The sequence below is a fragment of the Amphiura filiformis genome, chromosome 6 (assembly GCF_039555335.1).
Source record: "Amphiura filiformis chromosome 6, Afil_fr2py, whole genome shotgun sequence".
NCBI classification, from domain to species: domain Eukaryota; kingdom Metazoa; phylum Echinodermata; class Ophiuroidea; order Amphilepidida; family Amphiuridae; genus Amphiura; species Amphiura filiformis.
This window is the reverse complement of record NC_092633.1, coordinates 63,379,560-63,386,957: the sequence shown is the minus strand read 5'-3', so window position 1 is coordinate 63,386,957 and position 7,398 is coordinate 63,379,560. Positions and strand designations below refer to the sequence as shown.

General features: G+C 34.4%; 1 protein-coding gene across 2 annotated transcripts in view; it reads left to right on the top strand.

Annotated features, from left to right (window-relative positions):
• Positions 1-551: 551 nt before the first annotated feature.
• Positions 552-7,398, top strand: part of LOC140155798 (tetraspanin-9-like) — a 51,049-nt gene continuing 44,202 nt past the window's right edge. Inside the window, exon 1 of one of the 2 annotated variants that reach the window (XM_072178763.1) lies at positions 552-1,182. The gene's annotated coding sequence lies outside the window, so the exon portion shown is untranslated. Of the gene's footprint in view, positions 1,183-5,972; positions 6,052-7,398 lie in introns of those variants that run through there. The other variant, XM_072178765.1, reaches the window with a different exon arrangement.

Below are 7,398 nucleotides of genomic sequence, written 5' to 3'. Positions count from 1 at the left end.
CACAATAAAACCAATTAATATATGTGTGATTCAAATGTGAAACTGAAAGAAAAGTGGTTGAGTGACAAATTAAGTTAGTGACATAGGTCACAGATTGTAAACATTGTCTCAATTTAATTTCCTTGAGGCTATGTTCCACGAAGAAGACAAAACGATAGTTATATTAAAGTAGCAGTGGTGTTGATATAGCTGTACGGTGCTCAGCTTTATAAATATACAACTGTGATATTTATTTTATCTAAAACGGGGTAAACAGTTAATCCCATTATCTGAAATACATCTTCCTTTAGGCATGGTTCAAACCCCTACGTGATAATGGCTTGGTCCAGCCCACCATTGCACACTGTTATCTTGCTTCCAGCTACTAGCGTACTACTTACACTGTTATTTTCATTTGGCACACCACAAGCAAATTCACCACATTAACACTTTCTGTCATATTTTTGAAATGATTATTGCCTGTTTGATATTTGTACCTAATCTATTATTTTTGTTAAGAAATAAGTGACAATGATTTTCATTGACCTGACAAAAAATAAATCACGTCATTTTTCAAAATAAAAATCTGTATTCATGGACTAACTTTTTTTCTGTTTAACCGCCATCAATCGTAGCAGACGACAGATTGCATTTGCAGAGCGCAAGGAGCATGCTGGAAAAGCCAACATACGCATGAATGAATCGGGCCATTCTGTGCCCACAACCGTAAAAATAATTACCATTCATAAACAAATGTAGCTTGGCTGTGCGCAGTTCGTAGCAAGAGAGAGTACGCTTGTCTGTCTCAACACACGACGACGTTTGCAGAGTTTTTGTGACAATTGCTGCTTATTTGTGACATGGAAATCACTACATAATATTGGAATAATAAGCTGTGGATTTATGTTAATGCTTCACGGGTTTTCTGAATAAAATTTGATACATATTTATATTAGCCATAATACGGCTATTCATATACTGCATACATTGGATCCAGTGAACAGTTTAATAAGTTACTTATTGAATTGTTTGAGTTGAAATTAATAATTTGGCATACACACAGAGGCGGTGCTGATAACTTTGTTGTTGGAGTGTTTGAAGACTCCTGGTATATTAAAGTGCTGCTTCTTTTGTGACGGTCATAATGGATATTATTATGTGCTTGTTTCCTGAGTGATATGGATATATAGCAATTTTGTTCGTGTAAGTATTAATGTTTAATAAATGTTACACACCACCACCCCACCCCCACCCCCAATCTACATTATACTTTAATTAACCAAACATAGGGCACCAAAGCTATTAATTTTGATTAATGAATTTGGCAGAATTTTTTAACCAGATTTATGAAATCAATCAAATGGCATGAATGGGGTGGGTTGTGTGTTACCCTATGCCCACGGTGTTGTGGGGTGGTTGGATGAGGGTCTGTGTGGGGAGGGGGTGTGTATTGTGTGTTGGTGGCTTTGCCCTATCTGTGTATTAAAGGGTAAGATTTATGTGTGGGGGTGTGTATGGAGAGAGAAAGGGGGAGAGAAAATATACCTTTAAATACAACATCTTTTGTATACACCACAACGTAACATTTGCATGGTGAGTCTAAAACAGCTGCTGATACAATTATACTATTGCTGTGCTTTTATTAACAAACTCTTCTATTCAGCTTTCTTTGTTCTTCACTTAATTATCTATTCGTACACAGCTGATATCATCCACAGCAAGGCTATTGGGAGCAATGTGACTCTTACTAATCAGCTAATCGCTCGTGCTAATTGCTAATTTGTGAAGATTGAAACATAAAAGTGACCAATTGGCATCACTTGTGTTGTACAAAAGTAAGCGAAATTACAAAAATATCTTGAAATATCACTATATGTGGATGACCTGCCCAAAACCATATGTGAAGAAAGAGGAGACCAGTGTGCATTAGCGTAGCCAGGATTTTATTGTGAGGGGGAAAAGCCAAATTTTCGTACCCAAATGTCAATTTTTTGTCCCAATTTTTGTCATTTTAAGGACATTTTCTCTTTGCCGTCCCCACTTTATTACTGGGGGCAATTTGCCTACCCCCTGGCTCTCCCTGACTACGCCCCTGTCAGTGTGTCAATATAAGTTGCGACCATTAAAGAAGTACACAGAATGGGCATTTTTGTCAAAATGTTCTTAAGCTAGATAAATGTGACAGCTTTCTTTGAAAGTCACGATCATAATGTAAAACATGCCTTTAAATCATACCAATATAAGTTGCGTGTAAAAAGGGTTCACCACCTAGCCCACTGAGTCGCCATGCTCGTGTAAAACAACATTATATTAGCAGTCTCCTTGCACCCTATACAGATGTAATATTAACACATGCAGTCAAGCTACCCTCAGGTAACTCTCTCTTGTTATTTTCTCCTATCATATGTCGTTTTAACGCTGAAATGTTATACTTCAATCGCCAAAGCTGCGCGATGGACCCATAAGCAGAACTTACCGAAGATAATGTATTGATTGGCTAAAATTCAATTACTCATCGCTGGATGGCGACTGAAGTAAATGATTGACAAAATGGACCTTTCTTTTGCAATTCATTTAAAAATAAGTTTGTTTATTCAGGCTATCTATTTCATTGGTCTTGATACTGCAGTATATCTCTGGAGGCTATGGAATAGTAATAATGACCTATGTGGTGGCATGAGTTAACCGGGCACGTTTTATATTACCTATATAATTGCAAAGGCAAACACAATTCTTACACCCTTAAGATGTAATTTACCATTGTATGTTGTCTAGAACATATATTGCTATTGCAACATACAAAGTTGTGTGCTTCTTCCACATCAGTGTGGAGATGCATTTTGCATTAAGCATGTTAAGGAGAATTCTAAAAACATCCGTTGGGATCCCAGATTTAAGCATTAAGGTACAATTTATTTTGACAACTTACGAACAAATTGACTTAATTTAGGTTCTAGAATTCAGTTAATTTTAGGTAAGCTGGAAAAATTGATATGTTAAATTTAATGCCAAATTCATTTAAGCGTAGTGCGAAGCCAATTAGCTTCATTAGAAGTTGTGTAATGCGTGTGTTTAGTGAGTGTGCTTTAATGTGTCTTTAAATTGCATGAAGACCGGAGGCAAAGAAATTAGTCTGTCGTTGTAATTCAGAAAGCCTGCATATTACAAAGTAAATAGGTTCACTGATGAAGAAAGGTCTTGTATCTGACTAAACTAGCTTTCTGTGTCTAATGCTATGACATACTCTTGCATCTAAATGCATTATGAGCGAATCGGCAAAATGTTAGCAAAATTGATAAATAGTAATGAGGAACAAAATTTTAATTTGTGTCTTTGCTGAGATGGACTTAACTATATACTCACTAATTATGCCAATATTGAAAATTTGTATCAAACCTCTAGCGGGGTTATCTGGAGAAAACTAATTAATTTGTATTCTGTGGCACGATTGTAACTTGGAGCGGGTAGTAACGGCGCCAGATGGAAAATGTCACAACTCAAGACATAACATCTTTAAGTTTAACAACGTGAAAATATGTTTTGTATGATGTAGAAATACAAATGAAAAATCTTACGTAAGTACTCTATTTGATCCATGAACGCCACTTCACTGCACATTTAATTATGTTCGCTAAACACGATTGTCTGCCGAAATTGTTATCAGTTCTTTAACATATTCCACAAAAGTGTTCAAGTCCATTTTTTATTCGCATGCAAACGGTTCACATTTGAAGGAAGCTCTGATGAAATTAAGAATGCAATAAAGTAACTTGATCTACACATTTTGGCCAGGGTAATATTTCAATTGCAGTATAATTGTGTTTTAATTTAATTATAGAATTTCAAATGTTTAAAGATAAATGGAATATCAGTGACCAATGAAGTCTGAACTCTGATTGCTAGAGTTAAGCGAGCTTTTATAGCGCTATGTATGTGGTCAGTTGTATCAGATAGAGATATTCATGGAACAATGAATTAAGCAAGCTACTTGTTTTTTAATTAATTTATCTTTCCGTATGTGATACACGTTACTGTTAAATTACGCGATGACTCAAACTTTCAAGGACATTAATATCTGTAAACTGTTCATGTATTGCAATTAAAAATCAATGTAATTTTGTAACCATTATACATTACACTGTAATCATGAATATGACAAAACGTCTTTGAATATTGATGGCAATAAATAGCAGGCTTCAAATTTGGTTATACATGTGTAGGCTAAGCATTTGTAGCTGATGTGTGAGTTTGGTTACACATCTCTTCATAATGGCGGTAAACTTGCATTTCTTGTGATTTGACCATTTAGGGGTAAGGTGCATAGTTAACAACTTACGGGGTCAATTTGACAACGCTATTTTAAGAGTGTATTCGGTTTATTCAAACACATCCTTCTAATATGAATATCCAGCATATTCTGGATATTTGATGCTTTAAAATATTGTTTGAACATATCACATACATGTATTTGTTGATTATATCGCACTAATCAAACACAAATTATCAGTACCTTTTTGAACAGATAAATAGGATGATCTGACATTTTATTATACTTTCAATTGTTTGTATGTTGAATATATTAAAATGTACGATAAGACAAGAAAAATATTATACACATTTTATTATAAAATGTTAAATATTAAACCAGATGTGGTTTGGTATTGGCGTCATGGTCAGTGACAATAGAAGCACCTACATTTATCGTAGTCAGTGGTAGCGTTGATATCGATGTTATTAGACATGTCTATTCATAAATAGTCATCCTCTGATGTTATACCACCGTCATCATCTATTTTAAGTAACACGCAAATAGGAAACCCCCACATAATCATTAAGCGTCAGATTTCAACCAGATGATGATATTAGATACAAGTGGTGACTTAATAGCTGATGGAAATCGAGTCATTGTTTTCTGTTAGTGCCAATATTGAGTGTCACCTGTCAACATCTCATTCTGTAACGAGATTTTAATATTTTATCTCTAATTTTTCGGTGAAAATTATCTTATAAAATCTCATCATTGCATTGTCTGCAAAAAACGCAAAGGCCATCTGTCTTTAAAATGTTCATCTTTGTTAATAAGCACGTTGCCAGGGTTACGGTAAGAAAATGATTATTTTTTTAGTTCGGTACGATTTTATTAGCAATAGCAATAGTATTTGTAACGCATACCATCCAGTGGTTTTTGAGCAGGCAAGTCTGGTATGTATATTATACGCTTATTTGAGCTCAAAGCATTAATGCTATTTCCAGTTCAATGGAATTGGTATTAACAGTGACCATGACTTCAGTATTGTTGAATAACTGGTGTGGGCGGTTCAAGTTAAGGTCGAGTTGTTCAAACAAGAATTGAACAGGTAGAATATCAGTTTAACCACACCGGGTTGAGTTTACAACCTCAAAAATCAATTTAGGAAACAATAACATGCTCTTAATTAATGCACGTTTCAAACTATAGCAATCCGGTGTTCAATTTGCATGAAGAATTAGTTAGAGAAACTGAAGAGACTTGAATTGAATATGCATACGGAAATATTCAAATGCTATTACCTTTTCATTACCTTTAATAACCTACCGACAAAACCGACTAATTGTCGACTAACCAAGCTTAACCAGACTGATTAAAAAACAAATTATAGGTCAAAAACCGTTAAATTCGTATAATTTGCTGCTTTTTTCTAAACGTAAAAGGCACATAGTACAACAGCCATTTTTAGAAATAACAACGGTTACTGTATTGTTACTATAGCAATGCATGGCATTCAGACTGCAGCTTTAAATTTCATAAAAGAGCACGTATACAAAGACTATTTTCCTTCGTTTATTTGGATTAAAACTTGGCTGACCTGAAGGTTATGAGAATTATATGTATTTTATACGCTAAAATGAACGCATACCGTATGCATTGTTGTGGTTATTGTAGGTGTGAAATATTTTAACTTGCAGATTAAATAGTCCCATTGCACCCACTCTGTGTTTTCGTTCCAATTTACGTGGTATATATGCTAGTTTATAGACGCTTATTTGTGGATCAACTTTCAATTTTAATGTCAAGATCACGAAGTATAAATGGTAAGTTAACTTTGAGACAGCGATAAAGTTTTAATGCCTACCCTAACCCTAATAATCCTGTTTTCATGTCGAAATATCCTAGCCTAATCCTAGCCTGGTAAATTGATCGCATTTGCATACTTGAGATATGAGGAACTGTTGAATTTCACGTTTGCCTAGAACCTGGTATACACGCAGCGTTGAGTAGATTTTGCCAAAGGAAGTGCATTCTGGTCTCCTTAAAAGGCTTGAAAAGAGCATGGGGTTGAAATACATGTAGTACAGTGTACAATTAAAGAGTAATTCAATATGTTAAAGTGTGCATCTTAAGAGTGGTATTAAGGGGTCTTATGGGGTGAATCATCATACAAGATGTCTTAATGGATTGCGCAATGTGTGTATTCCACTGAGTTTGGTGAATATTCTACATTTGGGATTTCCTATTCTTGCTAAATATGTCATATTAGTGCGTAAGATTATGTAGGGCTTTGACAGAATCGTCGAATTTCTTGGTTTTCTTTTTTGTGGTAGGAAAAGCATCGAACATGAACAAACTTATGCGGAGAATTTGTCAGGTTGATATCTTTGAACTATAGATTGAAAAACTAGTTGAATGTAAGAAAATCACCATACACTAGTGGTACTAAAATGTAATTTTTAAAAATCATGCTTGATATTTTTCTTCATGGTTATGACATCTGCGTACCAACCTGGGTACTTACTATACACCTGATGCCTGAGGTACCATAATGGATAATGTGATGTGTGACCATATAGAAATTCGCAATCGTTTTAAGGGGTGGGGTATGAACCTTTGGACAGTATTTATTGTGGGACATTGGAGCACATCAGACATATCGAATTGCATTCTGACTACGAAGAATGTCCTTCTGATATCAAATAATTTTGATTTTTTGAAATTCGCAATGTAATACGCATTTTATGGCAAATGATTGAAAATTGATATTTTTGATATTTAACAGTACTCGAAGTAAACTTTATAAATCTGATAATATGTGCTTAAAGTGTATGTATGTGGGATGAAAAGCCGACGATCAATTTAAAATTTTGACCTTTCGTATTGAAGATATGGATTTTTTCCCCAAAACACCAACAAAAATTAGGTCTTTTTGGGAAAAAAATCGATATCTTCAATATGAAAGGTCAAAATTTTCAATTGATCGTCGGCTTTTCCTCCCAGCTACATACACTTTAAGAATATATCATTAGATTTATAAAATTAACTTCGAGGACTGTTATATTTCAAAATGTGAAAAATATCAAATTTTAATAATTTGTCATAAAATTTGTATTATATCGTGAATTTCAAAAATGAAAATTATTTGATATCAGAAAGACATTCTTCGT